The 20206-nt window shown below is 43.9% G+C and overlaps 1 protein-coding gene across 1 annotated transcript in view; it reads right to left on the reverse strand.

Moving 5' to 3' along the window:
* The window catches only part of RASGRP2 (RAS guanyl releasing protein 2), a 1719722-nt gene that overhangs the window by 847248 nt on the left and 852268 nt on the right, over positions 1 to 20206 (reverse strand). The gene's annotated exons all lie outside the window — the stretch shown is intronic.

Raw genomic sequence — 20206 nt, forward strand, 5'->3', positions numbered from 1 at the left:
TCTGAACACTGGATATTCTTCTTATGCATTTATAGAAAGACTTTCTGTAATCTGGATGCTTTTTCGAATATTGTGTGGTGGATGGACTATATTCACATTCGTTTATATATATTTTTCACTATATGTGTAATTTAAATGTATATTTGGGTATTCACTGAGTGATTAATATTTATATATTTTGTTATTGATTAGACAATTTATGATTTGAGATAGGATCACTGAGGAGGTGAGGATTTGTGCACTGAAAGGTACACAAGTTATAGCGCCACGTGCAACTAATTAGTTTTTTGGAAATTTACTATTATTTTTGTATGCACCTTTTTATATATATACAATGGAGTACCTGTGTGGGACACCCTAAAAAGTTTGTTCTGGCATCCCACACTAGTGCAGATGTGTAAACAGCTGCTGAGTGTCCTCTCCATACATTACACTGAATCTAGTTTGCTATTCCTTCTAGGTTCAAACACATCTAGACAACAATGTCCTAAACCTCTTTAAAATTAAAAATTAGCATGACCAAATGTATCTGGAAAAACATCGTATTTATTTGGGAAACAAACTGTTTACTACGACCGATTACTGTGCATATGAACATGAAATTAGCCATTTTAAAATGTACAACACTATAAAGAAAAACACATGGCCCAGCATACAATAATAATAATAATAATAATAGGAACACATGACAAATACTTACTTTTTCAAAGAACTTTCTTGATCTTTCTATACTGATCCTGCTCCCTTAATTTCAGGCCTGACCAGCGTTTCCTCAATTGATCCTTGGATCATCGTACCCCAAAATTCCTGTGCAGACTCTTCACAACTTTATTCATGATCTTGGCCTTTCTCATATTTGGGTTTGGGTAAGGACCATAATTCCCGTCATAGTTGTTCCTCCTCAAGATGTCGACCATCTCCAACATCTCACCAAAAGACATATTTGAGGCCTTAAATCTCCTCCTGGATTGTGACGTCTCTGGCTCTGGGCTTTCCTCCTCGTTACTGCTATTATGCACCTGCTGTGTCTCCGCCATGTTCCACTCCCACTGCGATGAAAGAGACTGGGTGGGGAATATTCTAGAAAGAACGTCAGGGGTGGGCGACGCAGGCAGAGATTCATGCATGCTTAAAACTCCTGTGTCGTAAATACGTTCTGTGTGCAGAGGAAGGCGGGATGGAAGCGGCAAATGTTATAACGAAGGTAAGATTTTAACTTTGGTGACATGAGCAGACTATACTGAATCTAGATTGACGCCTATATTGGGTTAATATTATCCTGAGATGAGTGTTTTTGTCTGGTCTTGCAGTGAAAATGTATCCATTTAAAGACCAAGAATTCCTGGGAGAATTCCTGGATAAATATTGTGATATGCAAACTTTATGTTAGGTGAAAAATCCCTTATATCACAATTAAGCATGTAGGAAGGCAACGCTGGAGAAACTGCTTGGATTTGTAAAGACTGGGATCCCCAATGCAGACATCAGGTCTCTGGAAACTAAAATTGGAAGCTTGAGATGCACCTATAGGAAGGAGTATCTGAAGGTCCAGAGGTCCCTGAGGTCAGGAGCTGCAGAAGATAAGGTGTATGTACCCACTCTGTGGTACTACAACAGGATACATTTTCTTGATGACTAGATTGAGGCCAGGGAATTGCTTTCGCCTCTTCCGGCACCCCTTCCTTCCACCCTTCCATCCAGCCTTCCCATCAGCCCAGCCGTGGACCAATCTGGGCCTTCCATCCAGGAAGAGATTGAGGAGCCAGGTATAGTATTTTTATACATAATTTTTTTATGTGAAAATGATTGTTGGTAACTAGATGTTATTATTGATAAGAAATTAATGATTTAACAAAAAGTGTTTGACATATCAATAGACAGTAGGGGCCAAAAATGAGATACGGGACAAGAATGAAAAATGCTGGGCTCAGAATGATAGTTTTTTATATTTATTAACAGTTCATTTGCAACAGTCATGAGCCAAAAATGGTGTGTTTGATGAACAAAAAACTAAAACTATGTCCCTTTTTCATATACAGGATGACCTCAGCCAGGACGAGGCTCTGGCAAGTGGCACACAGGAGGAGGCGGGGGAAAGTGTCAGTCAGGAGGTGGCAGGGCCCAGTAACACCCAATCCCAGGTGCCTTCCTCTGCCTTCCACCCAAAAGGCCCAGAAAGGGGAATAAAATGGAGGAGGCAGCACTGGCCCTCATCAAGGAGGTTAATTACGCCCTGAAATCCCCCCTCGAAGCTGTAGAGGCCTATGGCATTTACAGCAAATGGAGGAGGGCCAACGGCGCAAATGTAAGAAACTAATTTTTTCAACCATCCACAAGGGGTTTAGTGGTGAACTGTGTGTGCTCCCCCATTCTCCTCCTCCTCCTCTTGCCACAAGTCCACCTCCAGAGCCACAGCCTCCAAGGAAGGCTGCAGGGAAGGGTGCACAGAAGGCTGTACGGAAGAGTTGAAAGTGATTGCCTGGCTTCAGTCTGGTCTGGCAGAACACACAGCCTGGGTACATATATGTTATCTGCTGCTGTTACTGTTCTCTGGGTTTCCTGGAACAGATTGACCTCCTTTCTATATGGACTTCTCAGGCTACCAAGTTTTTGAGCCACAAATTTGATGTCTGCCTTGGAGGCCAAAGGCTTAGCAAATTCCAGCAGTTTCTCCAGTGTTGCCTTCATCTTTCTTTTGTTATTATGATGGAAAATAAATTGTGTTGATTTTTGTTTCATAAAATACTTGCCTATGTATTTTTCTTAATGTGAGAGAACCACCGCTCCAGGTAAGTCCACTAATCCAAGAAAACAGCCCCTCCAGGAATGGAGAAACCCAGGTGCAATCGCAGCATATACATGTTGCAAATAATTGAAGAGCTCTGGACTCTGCACTCCAAGATAAATTCAAATGCCTTTTATTCGTGAAGCAGAATCACACAAAAGTGGGTCACAGCAAAGCAACAATAACTAACGCGTTTCACACTACCAAGAGTGCTTACTCATAGCTAACAACATGGAAACATATGACAAATAAATATAATTCATAGTTAAACACACATTGAATTGATTAATTGATAAATTGGCTGAACAGCTGATTCAACGAAGGAGCCAGCGTGACTCCGTCAAACACATAGCTCTAACCCTCAACGTGTGTCACTGAAAACCCAGCATTTGTTCCATATCTGTATGATGTGTGTAAGCAAAAAAGTGTGTGTGTGTATATATATATATATATATATATATATATATATATATATATATATATATAATGTTTATATAAATAAATACATAAAAAATGTGCATCTAAAATGAAAACAAGAGATTGGAGTGGATGAATAAGTAAATGGAGTATGTGAAAAACACAAATGACATTATAATAAGTGTGCGGAAAAGTGTAATCGTGACTGCATATATGATCAAAGTGAAAAAGTGCCTAAAAAAGATGATTACAAATCATATATAATCTGCAAAACAGTCAAAAAATGTACCTAATAATAAAAGCAAGATGAAAATAATATATATATGTGGACCTTAAATACATACATAAGTAAATAAATAATATAGTGATTAATTATATAAATATATATATAAGTGTGTATGGCAGAATAAACTGTCAATCTGTAAAAGTTACATCATTATAATATCATTAAGGGAAACACATGTATGCTAATTTATGATGAGATGAGTCAGTGAAATAGAACTATGAAGAAATATGTAAAAAAGTGTGCATAAATTGAGCAAATAGAGACAAGCAAGTGAACTTGAATATTACCCCCTACTCATGGGGGACAGAATAACAAACACCCGCCTGAGGCTCTAACACTGTGAACACCCGCCTGAGGCTCTAACACTGAACACAGGCATGTAAAGTGCCCTGACTAAATTGCAATGCTCCCAGGTCCTATCCCTGTCTTACCATAAGGTACGGCTGAAGCCAATTATTGTGGTTGTCTGAGCAACAGGAAGTGGAAATTCGCAAGATCTAATCAGTGGGTATCCAAATGTGTATGTAATAATAAACCTTAGAAATCATTGTGTCGACATTAAAAATTCAGTGACACATTAGAGGGAACCCAATGCACATGCACATAATATGCGCATGTGCAATAAGCCTTGCGAGATAAAATCCTGGTTAGATCTATAAACATTTATACGCAACCATCATAAAAATGCATAATAAGAGAAAAAATAAATGAACATTCTTCATCAGAATAAGGAGCCAGAAAGGATAAAGGAGAACTCTGCTGAACGCCAGTAATGTAGCATGTAAGTGAATATAAATTAATATAAATGAAGACATGAATGGAACAGCTAAGGCCATAAAATTCAAGCAAAATTTTATAGTTTACACTAACTCATATAAAATAAAAATAGACAAATAGTTGAATAGTCGCTATCACTCATAAAAATGGGAAACATTCCATTCCAAGTTCAAGCCTAGCGGGATCCTTGTGTTGAGTGAAAATATCCAGTAAACCTCGCGTTTGCAAAGCATTTGGAACCTGTCACCCCTTCTTTTGGGAGTGGCAATTCTCTCAACCCCCTGAATGGAAAGACTTGTGACATCTTTATCATGTACATGCTTCCAATGTTTAGCCACATTCATAGATCTATTTTTCTCTATATCATATAAGTGATCATACAATCAAATAACATGTGATCCACCCTACATATTGTACATGACAGGTGTCACAAGTAATAACATAAATGAGAAATGGGGTGTTGCAATTTATGAAAGATAAAATCTCAAAAGTGTCACCACTGACACATGCGCGTATATATTTGCACTTCTTGATGAGACTACAATAATTGTAACCCTTCTGTCCACATTTAAAATTCCCTCTGAAATGTAGCCAGTTGGATCTCGGTTGTTCAGTAGAAAACAAGCTGGGTGATAAAGCACTACCCAGCGTAGTTGCTCTGCGGGACACTACCTTAATACCTCCAAAGAGAATTGAATTGTAAATAGGATCATTGTATAGAATTGGAAGATACTTGGTAACAATCTTTTTAATTTTAGTAAATTCCAAACTTTACGATGTGGAAAAAAATGGAGTTCTGCTAAAAGACTGAGAAGACCCATGAATTCTAGATGTATTGGTTTTTCTACTAACCTCATTAAGAAGAGAGTTCCTAGGAATCGCACTTGCTGCAGCATAAGCTCTGTTAATGACCTTTTCTGTGTAACCTCTATCTCTAAAACGCTGGATTATATCTATTGCTTCTGCAGGAAAGCTCTCAGGTGTACTACATAAACGTTTTAGCCAGAGGAATTGTCCGTATGGCACCCCCCTGATGGTATGACCTGGATGGGCAGAATCTGCCCTCAATAAAATGTTAATGGGCTTTTTGTATAGGCTGGTATGAATAACCCCTTCAGACGCGGTTAAAGTCACATCAATAAAGTCAATGCTGGTCATGGATAGTCTTCCAGTAAATTTCAAATTTAAATTATTATCATTCAAATATGAAATGCCATATATCCAGACCAGCATTGACAACTTCGAGTTGATAAACAGGAGGTCATCGATGTAGCGACAGAAAAAAAACATGTCTAATCGACGGGGCTATCATGTCCAAAGATGCGAGACCTCTCCCACCAACCCATATACAGGTTGTCCAAGGAGGGCGAAAACTTTGCCCCCATAGAGGCCCCACATCTCTCGAGATAATAGCCCCCATTGAACATGAAAAAATTGTGTGTCAATAAATATTCCAATGCCTCAAGAATAAATTCCTGGAGTAATAGCAAGTATTTACCAGATCTTCTCAGAAACCAAGCCACTGCCTGTAAACGTAGATGGTGTGGTATACTAGTAATAAATTGTGTTGATTTTTGTTTCAGAAAATACTTGCCTATGTGTTTTTCTTCAAATAGCAAATAATGGAAAATTCCTATCAAAATACTTACCGTAATTTTCCTTTCCTGATGGACTCCATGGCAGCAACGTGTGGGTTAAGTCCCGCCTCCACTACCCATAGGACACTACTCCCATAAATCTTTGCTCCCTGCCCCTGGCCGTGTTCGGTAACTAGCCTACTCCAGCCATTTGGGAGGGAACTCCTGCTGCCATGGAGTCCATCAGGAAAGGAAAATTACGGTAAGTATTTTGATAGGAATTTTCCATTTTCCCGACAGACTCCATGGCAGCAACGTGTGGGAAATAACTCGCCAAACACACCCGGGTGGGCAAAAATGCTGAACAAAAGATTTATTTAACACTGTCGGCCGACAGGACTTTCAAACCAAAATCAACAGAGGATAAAGAAGCTGGCTCAACACAATAGTGAGACATGAAAGTATGAATAGAAGACCAGGAGGCCGCTCTGCAGATTACATCAGGTGCAATGTGGCGCGAAGCCGCCCATGAGGTTGAGAGACTTCTGGTAGAGTGAGCTGTAACCGCCTCAGGAGGAGCCAAGCCCTTCTCTCTATAAGCCCATTGAAATGCCTGAACTACCCAAGCAGCGATGGATCTAACGGAGGCCTTGGCGCCTCTACTTTTCCCGTTAAAAAGTACGAAGAGGAAGCCAGATTGACGAAAAGAAGCTGTAATATCCAGATATTGTTTTAGAGTAACTCCCAAATCGAGTGGATGTGGATCTTGACTTCCAGCAGAATTGAAGGTAGGAAGAGTGATTTCCTGGATTTCATGGAAAACAGAGGTCACCTTGGGATTTGTCCCCAACATCGGAATTAGGACCACCCTATCTGGAAAGAAGGTGAGAAAAGGCTCCTTTGTACCTAGAGACTGAATTTCGGAGATTCTCTTCGCCGAAGTTATGGCTACCAGAAAAGAGGTTTTAAGGGTTAATTCTCTGATTGAGAGCGTTCTGTCAAGTTGAGAGAAGAAATCTAGAACCAATGGAAGGTCCCATTTGGGGAATCTAGGCTTCCTTTGTGACCTAAGCCTGACTGCTCCTTTGAAGAATTGTTGGACCAAGGGATGATTGGCCCATGCGACTCCAGAAAAAGCTGAAATTGCTGAAACCTGGACCCGGAGAGAACTAACCGAAAGGGAGATATCCAATCCTGATTGCAAGAAGCTTAAAACGTCCCGGACTGTCAGGGTATTACAGGAACTGGACCTGGAAGACAAGTGATCTGCAAACTTTGCCCAAATTCTCTCATATACCCAGTTAGTACTGCTTCTTCAAGCACTAAGAAGAGTGGGAATGACTTCTTCAGGACAGCCTAAAGCCTTTAACCGTCCCCTTTCAAAAACCAAGCCTTTAGGCACAGGTGATCCGGGCAAGGATGTAATCTCGACCCTTGGGACAGAAGGTCTGGCCTGGATGGTAAAGGAATTGGATCCCTGACACTGAGGAGCATCAGAAGCGGAAACCAGGGTCTGTTGGGCCAATAGGGAATTATGGCTATCACTTCTGCTGTCTCTGACCTGAGTCTCCTCAGGAACTGATGAATAATAGGAGTTGGGGGAAAGGCATAGGCCTTGTGGAACCACCATTTCTCTGTCAAGGCATCCACCCCGTAGGCTTGGGGATCCCTGTACCTTGAGTAATACTTCTCCAGTTTTTTGTTGCAAGGGGAGGCAAACAGGTCGACTTCTGGGGAGAGCCCCATTGTCAGGATCCAGTTGAACACTTCCTCGTGGAGAGACCACTCGTTGTTGTCCAGAAGTATCCGGGAAAGAAAGTCTGCCTGAACGTTCTGAATCCCTGGGACATAAGATGCTGTCAGATCCTTCAGGTTCCTCTGAGCCCAGGTCATGATCGGTTCCACCTCCTGGAGAAGGGATAGACTTCGGGTACCCCCTTGCCTTCTTATGTGCGCCACTGCTGTGGTATTGTCTAGCCTGAGTGAGACCGAGGCTCCTGAAATCAGATGCCGAAAGGCTAGCAGAGCTTGAAAGGCTGCCCTTAACTCCAGGATGTTCGACACCGTCCCTCTGGAGGGGAGAATCCAGGTGCCCTGAGCCACTTCCGCCAGACAGTGGGCGCCCCAACCCCTGTTGCTGGCATCTGTTGTTATGGTGACCCATGAGATGGGGAGAATGGAATGGCAGTTGCAGAGATTTTCCCGTTGGAGCCACCACAGAAGGGAATTCCTCATGGATAAGGTGATCTGAATCAGCTGGGTTTTGCTGCCTGACCATTGATGAAGGAAACCCTTCTGAAAGGGCCTCATCCTCCACTGTGACCACCTCACCATCGGGATTGTCGCTACCATAGTGCCTATAATTTTCAGGCACTGGAGAGCCTGGAGATGAGAGGCAGAGAGGGCTGGACGGATTCTGTCCCTGACCACTGACAACTTCTCTTCTGGTAATGAGATGGTGCCTCTGACAGTGTTGAATAGGGCCCCTAAGAACACCAGCCGCTGAGATGGGACAAGCTGGCTCTTCTCCAAGTTCAAGATCCACCCGAATTCCTGTAGGGTGGAGATGACTTGCTTTCTGTGTACCAGAAGTTGATCCTTGTCTTGAGCCAACAACAGAAGGTCGTCTAGGTAGTGATGTAGACGAATCCCTTTGGTTCTCAGAAGAGCTACCACTGCCAACAATACTTTTGAAAATACACGAGGAGAAGTTGATAGCCCGAAGGGAAGGCAAGTAAATTGAAAATGGCTTTCGCCCACGGAGAAGCGGAGATACTGCTGGTAATTTTCTGCAACTGGGACATGAAAATAGGCGTCCTTGAGGTCTATGGAGACCATCCAGTCCCTTGCTTGGACAGATTGTTGAATATTGGATAAAGACTCCATCTTGAATTTTTCTTTTTGATAAAACTGTTCAAGTGGGTTCCCTCTCTCCCTTCAAATCACTTTTTGTAGATTTTTTAAAAGAGGATTGTCTTGATTTCCAGGACCTGGAAAATTCACGGCCTGGTCTGAACTGCGAGCTTCCCTGGCTCGTTCCTGGTACTGTCTCTTTGGAAAAGACCTTCTCTGGGCTTGCAAACGCCGGTCCTGGGGGAGGAACCCCGACTTCCCACCAGTGGCTCGGGTAATAGCCTCATCCAACTTATTGCCGAAAAGGGAGGACCCTTCAAAGGGGATGCGGCACCATACTTGTTTTGAGGCTGGGTCTGCCAGCCAGGGGCGGAGCCAAAGAGCCCGTTTAGCCGTAACAAAAGAAAGCATCACCCGAGCCACCAGAAAGGCGGAGGCCAGCCTAAGCTCTTGGATAGGCGAGCTCTTAGCTGTATCTTCAGAGATATTTCTAAGTGTCTCTTCTACACTATCTGTCCATATCTCCATTGCTTTGGACATAGCGGCCAGAGCTAGCGCTGGCTTACAGGCCATTCCTGCTGTGAGATACACTCTCTTCAAATCAGCATCAATTCGTCTGTCCAGAACGTCCTTAAAAGACACGGTATCCTCTAAGGGAAGAGTGACATGTTTCACCAGCCGCATGACTGCTGCGTCTACCAGTGGTGCTGACTCCAAATGCTTCACCTCTTCTTCATTGAAAGGATAGAGTTTCGAAACCTTTGATAGCATGGAATTTTTCTTCTCCACCTTGCCCCATTCATCTGTGATAATCTCACCTAGCTCAGAGATAAAAGGAAAATTAATCCGTTCCTTCTTTAATTGCTTAAAGAATTTTCTTTGTTTGGAAGGAGTAGCCACAGAATCTTCCCAGTTCAGTGTCTCTCTAACAGCTCTGACCAGAGGAGGCAGTAGAGCGAAATCAAAGCCCACACAGGGATCACTTTCATCAGAGTCACTGTCAGATATGGCAGCTGAGGGGTGGCTATGCGCAGAGGATTCCCAAGTATCCTGTAGCTGAGTCTCCCTTCCTGGAGAAAGTGGCGGCTCTGCCGGGGGAACATAGGACTGGCCCTCAATATTTCTGAGGGACTCCTTAACAACTTTTTCCACCAGGGTTTTAAGTTGTTGATCCGCGTCACCCCTTTCATTGGAAGCCTTGGCATAGCAAGGGTCGCATAAAGATTTTCCTGCCGGTACAAGAGCTCTGCACCCCCAACAGGCACTAGCTGAGTGACTAGATTGAGTCCTCGAGGAGTGCGATCTTTCTTCACTACGGTGTCCTGATCTTGAGGAGGAACCATAATGTTTAGATTTGGAAGAGGAGTGCCGGTGATGCGACTTGGAGGAGTCGCTCCCTCTATGAGAGCTGCGATGCTGTTCTGACCTGGAAGGGCTGAAAAAGGAACAAGACAAGAAACCACAAGAGACAAGACATCAGGACAGAGCTAACAGATAAATACCCCTCCCCCACCAGACCTTCAGGTGATCATTAGAAATACCTTTTATGAGAGGGCTGGCCACAAGCAGGCGGTAAGGAATCCATGTCCTCAGCGATATCCATACGTGCTGAAAAGATGACAAGGGATCAGTGCAAGTGACAGGGAAGGGATAGCCTCCCTATCCCAGAATGCCACTTACCAGTGGATGCAACACAGAGGCAGGGGGAAGTCACCGCAACAGCCCGCAAGCATTCCCAAAGCTTGCAGACAAATTCCACATTTAAATAGCCCGCCCCTGTGATGTCACCGCCGTGCCTGTGCGCATGCGCGAAACAGCGGCAATTTGCCGCTATCGCGCATGCGCGAAACCAAGCCTCGATCTCAACCGCGTTCGCGCATGCGCAGTACGGCCGAAAACGCAAACCCGGAAGTAGAACGGCGGCTGGAACGCGGAAGAACCAGCCGCCATGCCTGCACATACAAACAAACATAAACAAACGAAGACAGATAATAAGATACAAAAACTGCTGCCATAAAGAACTTTTAGAACCTCTCACCACTCCCACCACGATCGATCACTCGGCCGAAGATAAGGTAAGATGACACCGGACTTTCCAGGGGGCAAAACGGGTCACCTGCTAATAGCTGGCTATCCGACCAATGCGCAGCCTGCCTGCCAGTGGCCAGGACATGGGCTTCTTCACAGCGCCTCTTCCACTGCCCACTCCATACCCTGCTAATAGCTAGGGCTTAGCGGAGTAATGCGACTTTCCAGATCCAGAGTCGCAGACCGGCCGACCTCGATCGTGGGGATGATAAATCTTCAGGTAGGAAGACCACTTCTGGGTCCTTCGGAGGAGGACAAAAAAAGAACACGGCCAGGGGCAGGGAGCAAAGATTTATGGGAGTAGTGTCCTATGGGTAGTGGAGGCGGGACTTAACCCACACGTTGCTGCCATGGAGTCTGTCAGGAAAGAATGTTTTTTTGGGTGAGTAGGCAGGTACATTTCAAAAATATAATGTCAAAATTAACAAGGGACACCAACACCTAACAGGTTTACAAATACAAGATAATAATGGTGTTATGGAAACATGACATAAAAAGGAGAGCACGAGAAAATAATAAAATAATAAAAAAATTGTGATAAAAAAAAAAAGGACTTATATATATATTATGTAGATCTGGCTGTAATTAAAATAAAGATTATTCAGGCGATACCTAGAAATAATAAAGAACTAAGTTTGTGAGAACTCTGTGTGAATATGAGCAGCAAAACAACTTCCTTCTTCAAGCATTATAAAGAAGAAAATGCGCGGTATTGAACAATTTAAACATTTTCAGCGTGAAGAATGTGCTATCCCCATTACAAATGCTAGTTTTACTAGACTCGTACTTGATTCTGAGCATGTGTGATTTTTGGCATGTCTGATCACTTAGTCTGATCATGCTCTGACCTCCTTGTCAAATAAAGAGCAAAATACTGTGGCGCCAGTGCATTTGTGGCGCAATAATATATCAATACTTAACCACTTCAGCCCCGGACCAATTAACAGCCTAAGGACCAGAGGTCTTTTTACAATTTCGCACTGCACTGTTTTAACTGGTAATTGCGCGGTCATGCAATGTTGTACCCAAACGAAATTTGCGTCCTTTTCTTCCCACAAATAGAGCTTTCTTTTGGTGGTATTTGATTGCCTCTGCGATTTTTATTTTTTGCGATATAAATGGAAAAAGACCAAAAATTTTGAGAAAAAAATATATTTTCTACTTTTTGTTATAAGAAAAATCGAATAAACTCAATTTTAGTCATACATTTAGGGCAAAATGTATTCAGCCACATGTCTTTAGTAAAAAAAAAATGTCAATAAGCGTATACTTTTTGGGAGTCTAGCCGCGTACGGCCCCCCCGAAAACCAATCACTGCCTTCAGGATTTCTAAGGGTGCACATTTTTGATTTCACTCCTCACTACCCATCACAGTTTTGAAGGCCATAAAATGCCAAAATAACACAAACCCCCCCCCCCCAATGACCCCATTTTGGAAAGTAGACACCCCAAGAAAATTGCTGAGGGGCATCTTGAGCCCATTGAATATATATTTTTTTTTTTTGTCCCAAGTGATTGAATAATGACACAAAAAAAAAAAAGTTTACAAAAAGTTATCACTAAATGATATATTGCTCACACATGCCATAGTTATATGTGGACTTGCACCCCAAAATATATTCTACTGCTTCTCCTGAGTACGGGGATACCACATGTGTGGGACTTTTTGGGAGTCTAGCCGCGTACGGCCCCCCCGAAAACCAATCACTGCCTTCAGGGTTTCTAAGGGTGCAAATTTTTGATTTCACTCCTCACTACCTATCACAGTTTCGACGGCCATAAAATGCCAAAATAGGAGGGGGCGTGGCTTGGCGCTGCGGGAAGATGGACGCCTAATCCAGAGCTCCCGGTCCCCTAGGTCCAGCTATCTTCAGCTTGGCGGCTTCCCCGCGTTCGAAGATGGGCAGTACACCACAGACGAGCTCGACGACCCGACCCGGATCTCAGCGGGACGTGGATCACCCGCCGACGCAACATATACCGGATATTTTCCGCTCCCGAGCCCGAGGTACGTCTCAGGAGGCGCAGGCCGCGATGCACGAGGCCTCCTCACAGGGCAAAGCGGCACCCCGCTCCAGGAGTCGTAGCCCTCAACATCCTCCACCTGCCGCTGATGCACAACAGTCCTTGAGCCTGGCTGACCTACGCGCCGTGGCTGCTGATATAAAATCAGCCATGTCAGCAACTATCTCGGAGCTCCGAGAGGACTTCCACAGCATGGCCATCAGAGTGGAGGAGGTGGAGGAGACGCAGGCCCGCCATGATGCGGCCCTGTGTCATGTGCAGCAGCTATCTGAGTCACACGCCATCCACCTCCGCGATATGAACCGCCATTTAGAGGACCTCGACAATCGAGGAAGGAGACGAAACTTGAGAGTGAGAGGTCTCCCCGAAGTAATAGACACCCCACAACTTGCAAGAGAAGTTAAAACCATTTTTAATGATTTGCTAGACCGTCCCCCTGATACGGTAATTCAAATGGAACAAATCCACAGAGCCCTGCGTCCCAGAGGCAGGGAGACTGACCCCCCCAGGGATGTTATATGCTGCCTTTCTGACTTTATCTTCAAGGAGGAAATAATGCGTAAGGCTAGAAACAATGAGAGACTTTTACATCGAGGCTCAGAAATAAAAATCTTCCAAGATCTCTCTGCTATCACGCTCCAAAGGAGGAGAGAGCTGAAGCCCCTGCTGGATGTCTTGAGGGCCAGAGCGATTCCATATAGATGGAAATTCCCATTCTGCCTAGCAGCCATCGTCAACGGGCACACTTATCATCTCAAAGTTCCTGAAGATCTGGAACACTTCTGTAGCTCTCTTCACATCTCAGTGGTAGAAGTACCGGACTGGTATAGTGATTTCCGCATATCCCCCTTGCATAGGGCGGATTCAATGGATGGAGTTGCTGAAGCAGGTAATTACAGTGTAAGCCGTCATCGCAGACAAGCACGTCCGTCCTCCCCGCAGAGACCTGCGGGGCTACCGAGAAATACGAGCCCCACAGCATCTCCAGTCCATAGGAGACAAAGGTGATCATAGAATGGAACGAAGCGGCCCTTGTTTTCAAAGTGTTTCTCGCTGTGACCAAGATAAGTGCTGTTTTTATACACCAATTTTTTGTGTCATACCTTTTCGGGAACTGTTTCTGTCTTCCTGCTTGACTACCCATGTTCTGTTAGACCTCAAGGTTATCCCTTAGCTGAAAAAGTTGGCCTGTTGCTCAGTTTGTGTAACGCTCTCTCCCCCCGCAACTCGACTCCGGACTATATTTGGCCTGTGAGCCCTGCTATACTACATTTATTCCTTATTCTCTTCACACCACTCAAGCTCAGACTTAATGGGCTGGACAACAACGTGCATCACCTCAGCGATTTAACTTTTATATCTGCTTTTTGTCACCTGCTTGCCTGAGTTCCTCTTCACAGCGATTCAGTTCCACTTGACATTTCGTAATTCCGTTTCATACGTATTATACCAATGTATTTTTGGGACCTCACCTCTGGATTAGTAGTCTATATGTTTTGAGACGTTCACTGAGATCCCTGCTGGGAGTTGCGCATGATCAACATTGTATTAATACTGTCTATCCCAACCCTGACTGGGAGATGTCTACATTGGCTACTATCTCAAAACGGATTCTGATTGCTGTTACCTAGAATTGTATAGATGCTAGGCACAATGTTAGAACATGCTACTAACCTTCGTTTTACTTTTTTACAGTTTTGTTGATTATATATTGTTACGATGGTTGGTGATCCGCCTGTTTCTGTTGCCTCCCACATGTTTTAAAAAAAACAAAAACAAACGAACTGTGCAACCTTTAGCACAGTTCACTAATATCTCCATCGACCATGCTAAGGATGCTGTCACCCGCCACCCTGTGCGCGCTGACACACCCCTACCCTATGCAAACTCGCATTGGCTGATTTCCTTGATTAAAGCTGTTTGAAGCAGGCGGATGCCATTGATCGTTCTATGTATTAATTTTCACAATATTTTTTGCCCTGCTAATGGGACACCGCAGAACCAGCTGACAAATTGTTATTTACCGTCTGCAATTCTGATTTGTCTGTGTTTATTGCAATATTGACTGACGCCACGATACCAGACCTGTTGCGACAGCTCTGCTCTATTGTTGTAGACTTACCACTTTATAATCTTAAATGTTAAAAAGTTTTTCTTTTACTTTGAGTCGTTTTAAAGGTTTAAGATCATTCTTTTAGTAATCTTTATCCCTGACAGACTCCCTCTTACATGTATTCTTACTCCCATGGCATACGGTTGATCCCAGGCGAATCTTCTTTGCAACGCCCGCCTAACCACCCCATCTTCCCATATCCCACTCAGTAGTGTTCATAGCCTGCCAAACCCTTAGCTCTCAGGACCTTACGGGACTCTAGACTCAACACCTAAAAGGAACCCTCTCTTCCTTGCTCGCCAATCACTCCCACACACAGGGATCTCGATTGAGATTTTCCTGACACGTATTGGGACTTCAATATCGGCGAGACTTATTAGTTGTCGCCGATCCCAATCGTTACCCCATCCCTCTCAGGGGTATCCTCTCTGTTACTAGAAGGACACCCCGCAGATAAGACCAATAAACACCCAACGTGCTTCCCTCTCCCGTATCTTTCCCTACCCCCTCAGTTGCCTCACCCTTCCCTCCCTCACCACTTTCCCTCCCACCTCTCCTCTCCAATACGTGACATTCCACTACAAGCATCGCACATTTAAAAAGCCGCAGATCAAGGAGTTTCAACCCTTTTCCTCTCCTGGGTCATTAGATAACTAACCTAAATGGCATCCTCTAAGACTACGATTACGTCCAGTAAGCTAAAACTCATTTCTTTAAACGCGAAAGGTCTGAATCTCCCTGAAAAACGTTCCAATATATTGCACAATTTAAAGGGGATGCGAGCAGACGTAATTTTCCTGCAGGAGACCCACTTTAAATCGCAAGCCACACCAAAACTCTCAAACCATTATTATCCAACATGCTATCACGCAACCTCACCAGACTCCAAAACAAAAGGGGTGTCAATCCTGTTATCTAAAAACGTCCCCATTCAAATCGTTGACTCACTGATTGATGCCCAAGGTAGATTCCTTTTCATAAAGGGCACTTGGCAGGGTAGGCCTATTACCCTAGCCAACATTTATAGTCCGAACTCAGGTCAGGTTACTTTCTTCCGGGAAGTAACCGCCCAACTTGCCGCATTTCAATCCGGTATGATAATACTGGGCGGGGATTTCAATGTCCCATTGGAACCTCTTCTCGACACTTCGACAGGTACTTCTCATCTGCCGTACAGAGCCATCCGACAGATAAGACTATCTCTACAATCTCTCATGTTACATGATACCTGGCGCACCTTAAACCCCACCGAGAAGGACTTTACGTTTTTCTCAATCCCTCGTAACCGTTATTCCAGACTAGATTACATCTTCATCACACAGACAGACCTTCCCCTTTTATCTGCATCTAAAATTGAATCCATGTCCCTATCTGATCATCACCCAGTTTCTATCACACTGACGTTGCCAGACGTGCAAGAACGTACTCAGGTGTGGTCCATGGACTCCCAAATTTTGACGAACTCATTGTATACAACTGAAGTTCAACGCTGCCTCACAGAATACTTTCAATTAAATGAGACCCCTGACACAACCCACATGACGCAATGGGCTGCCCACAAATGTGTAGTAAGAGGTAAACTGATCTCCATATCAGCGAAAATTGCGAAGGACAGGAAAACATTCCTTTCCGAACTCTATACTAAACTTAAACAGCTAGAATCGGCCCACAAACGTACATTGGCCTCTCGCACCCTCGCAGAGTTGCAAGAGGTTCGTTCCTCTATCCAGACAGAACTGCACAAACGGACGAAAAGAAGATATCTCCTGACCAAAAGACAGTTTTACGAATTTGGCAACAAGAGCGGCCGCCTTCTGGCTAGGGCCTTGCAATCGCATAAATCCAAACTGAATGTACATTGTCTGCACTCCCCCACGGGAACCAAGCTGACCTCTAATAAAGACATAGCGGCAGAATTCGAAAGTTTTTATTTCAAATTATACAATATACGAGGAACCACTGAATCGTCTAAATCCCATGAGACACGTACACGATTGATGCATCAATTTCTTGAACAAAATTGCCCAAAATTGACCGACACAAACCTTATAGAAAGCTTAGAGGGATCTATTAGTCACCTAGAGTGGGACGCGGCTCTTAAACAAACCAAAGTAGGAAAGTCCCCAGGCCCGGATGGGCTTCCAGCAGCATACTATAAAACTTTTTCGGACACTCTGAAAGTTCCATTTATCAAAGCATTTAATTCCCTGACTACCCCTGAAAACATAACCCCCGAAATGTTGGAAGCTCATATTGTAGTGATACCCAAAGGAGAAAAGGACCCCACGCAAACGGCCAACTACAGGCCAATTTCTCTGCTTAATGTGGACATCAAAATCTTCTCCAAAATTTTAGCCAATAGATTGCTAACTATTGTCCCTAACATAATCTCATTAGATCAAGTCGGTTTTGTTCCGGGCAGGGAAGCCCGGGACAACACCATTAAAGCCATCAATATCCATCATATAATTAGAACTTCCAAACAACAGAGCTTCTTTTTATCTCTGGATGCGGAGAAGGCATTCGACAGGGTGGCTTGGGATTATATGCACACAGTCCTACAACATATTGGTCTGGGCCCGAAACTGATCAATTTCATTTTATCTCTTTATCGAAATCCCTCTGCGAAAATCAGAGTTAACCGTACCCTGTCGAGTGCCTTCTCCATCCGAAATGGGACCAGGCAAGGCTGCCCCTTGTCCCCTATTTTATTTATTCTAACCTTGGAACCTCTACTCAATAGTATTAAACGAAATCAAGATATTAAAGGTGTACATACAGGAGGTAAAATCAGCAAATTAGCTGCGTACGCTGACGATATACTATTGTTTCTTTCTGACCCACACATCACCCTTCCGATCCTCCTAGAAGAATTCCATAGATTTGCCCTGTTTTCTAACTTCAAAATCAATTTTGGTAAATCGTATGCTCTGAATATCTCCCTGAGCCCAACTGTTGTAGCACAGTGTAAAACAAACTTTCCTTTCCAGTGGAATTTGAACAATATCACATATTTAGGTATCAAGATTCCGAGCGACTTAACCAATCTATATGTTGATAACTACCCGGCCATCCTTAAAAAGATTAATGATGATTTTAAAAATTGGAGTAAACTGCCTGTTTCCTGGTTCGGAAGAGCTGCAATAATTAAGATGAACGTCCTACCTCGTATTTTATATGTGTTTCAGGCCATTCCAATAGGTCTCCCCCCAGCTTTCTTTAGGGCGTATAAATCCGCATGCATCAAATTCCTAGGGTCAACTATGCACAACTTATCCTCCCCAAACACTTAGGTGGGATCGGTTTACCTGACGTATATAACTATTATGCTGCTGCCCACTTGACCAGAATCGCAGACTGGAACATTCATGCACAAAAAAAAAGACTGGGTATACTTAGAGGCCTCTTCCACCAAACTCCCCATATGCTCTTTACCATGGATAAATCACATACACTACAAGACAGACGTCGATTCACACCCACTCATTGCTCCTACGCTAAGCTGTTTTCGCGCTATTTGTGCGAAACATTCGATTTCTTCAGTTCCGGGCCCGCTTACTCCTTTGAAGCTCAATCCAGACTTCCCTCCTGGCATGTATGGACATTTTCTCCGAGAACACTGGTCATTTGATTTAATCTTGCTACACCATTTCTACTCTAATGGACAAATACTTACAGCTGATCACTTAGCGACAACACATGGCAAGCCTTCCATATCAAGCTGGACTTTCCAGCAAATCACGCACTATTTACACTCTGTTGCTAAAATAAAAGATTGCTCTAGACGGTTGACACCTTTCGAATCTTTGTGCATGTCCTCCACATCTCAATCACATCTCATTTCTCAAACTCAATCCCTTCTCTTCCATAATCATACACCCAAATCTCTTAAAACATGTGTAACCTGGGAGAAAGAACTAGACATCACTTTGACGTTGGAGGAATGGGAAACTATACTTCTCCACATACACAAAGGTTCTCTTAACGTTTGTACCCAAGAGAATGGCTACAAGCTTTTCACGCGTTGGTACAGAACTCCGGAACTTTTGCATAAGTGGAGCCCAAGTACCCCTGAAACCTGTTGGCGCTGTCAGCTGGCAAAAGGCACACTTTTACATGTCTGGTGGGATTGCCCCCGAATTCAGCCCTTCTGGAAATCGGTCCATAAAATAATTCAGAAGGTCACAACTTACATCTTACCTTTTTCCCCAGCACAATTCTTGTTGCACCATACCAATTTAGGCACTTCAACTTACCGAAAATCCCTGCTTATCCACCTAATTAAAGCTGCAAAACTTTGTATTCCCAGACACTGGAAATCCCAAACTAGCCCGTCCATCAAAGATTGGACGTTGAGGGTTCAGGCAATAGCTGAAATGGAAGAACTTATAAACATCTCGAGAGATACCCCGCATAAATTTACCCAGAAATGGGCTTGCTGGAAGGATTTTGAGACTACATCAGATTATAGGCTCATTTTCTCAAACCCTGACTGAAAAGCTGATATTGACCCCATGTTTTCCAAATGTAATAGAACTGGATGAGTGTTTAATACCATACCTCTACAATTCGCAGGAATTGCTTGTAATCCGTTTACGAAGTGCTTTATTGAACTTTATGTGGTTAGTATCACAGGTCTTGAGATGCCCCCCTGTAGTAGTTCTGCTACTAGACCCATACACTATACTTAGGCTTTTACTGTTCTATGAGAGTTGTGGCACTATACTCCATTGATACTTATTGATGAATGTCTAAGCTCCTTCCCATACTTCACTCTCTCCTCCCTTCCACCTTTCATTCTGCCCTCCCCCCCTCCCTCCTCCCCATCTCCTTTCTCTCCCCCTCTCCTTATCCTTCCTACAATGCCCCCAATTTTCCTTACTACTCTTCCACGTTCCAATCCTAGATCTAAGAGTACCTTATAATGTAAACGGTAACGCACAATATAAGGCATAGATACAAAATGCTCTTGTTACAGACATCATAAGATGGTTATACACTAGTAGGTACCGCTGACCTCATTTGATTAACCAGTTGCCGACCGCCGCACGCCGATGTACGTCGGTACAATGGCACGGGCAGGCATAAGGACATACATGTACGTCCCTTGCCTCCCGCGGGTCGGGCCCCCGCCCGGTGCCTGCGGCGGTCGGTATTCGTTCGGGAGCGATCCCGGACGAGGGGACGGCCATTCATTCATGGCCACCCCCTCGCGATCGCTCCCGACGAATAGAAATCCCCGGTGACATCACTTCCTCTCCTGTAATGTAAACACAGGAGAGGAA

Source organism: Lithobates pipiens, unplaced genomic scaffold (genome assembly GCF_037356315.1).
Source record: "Lithobates pipiens isolate NorthernLeopardFrog02 unplaced genomic scaffold, aLitPip1_a1.2 Scaffold_10, whole genome shotgun sequence".
Lineage (NCBI taxonomy): Eukaryota > Metazoa > Chordata > Amphibia > Anura > Ranidae > Lithobates > Lithobates pipiens.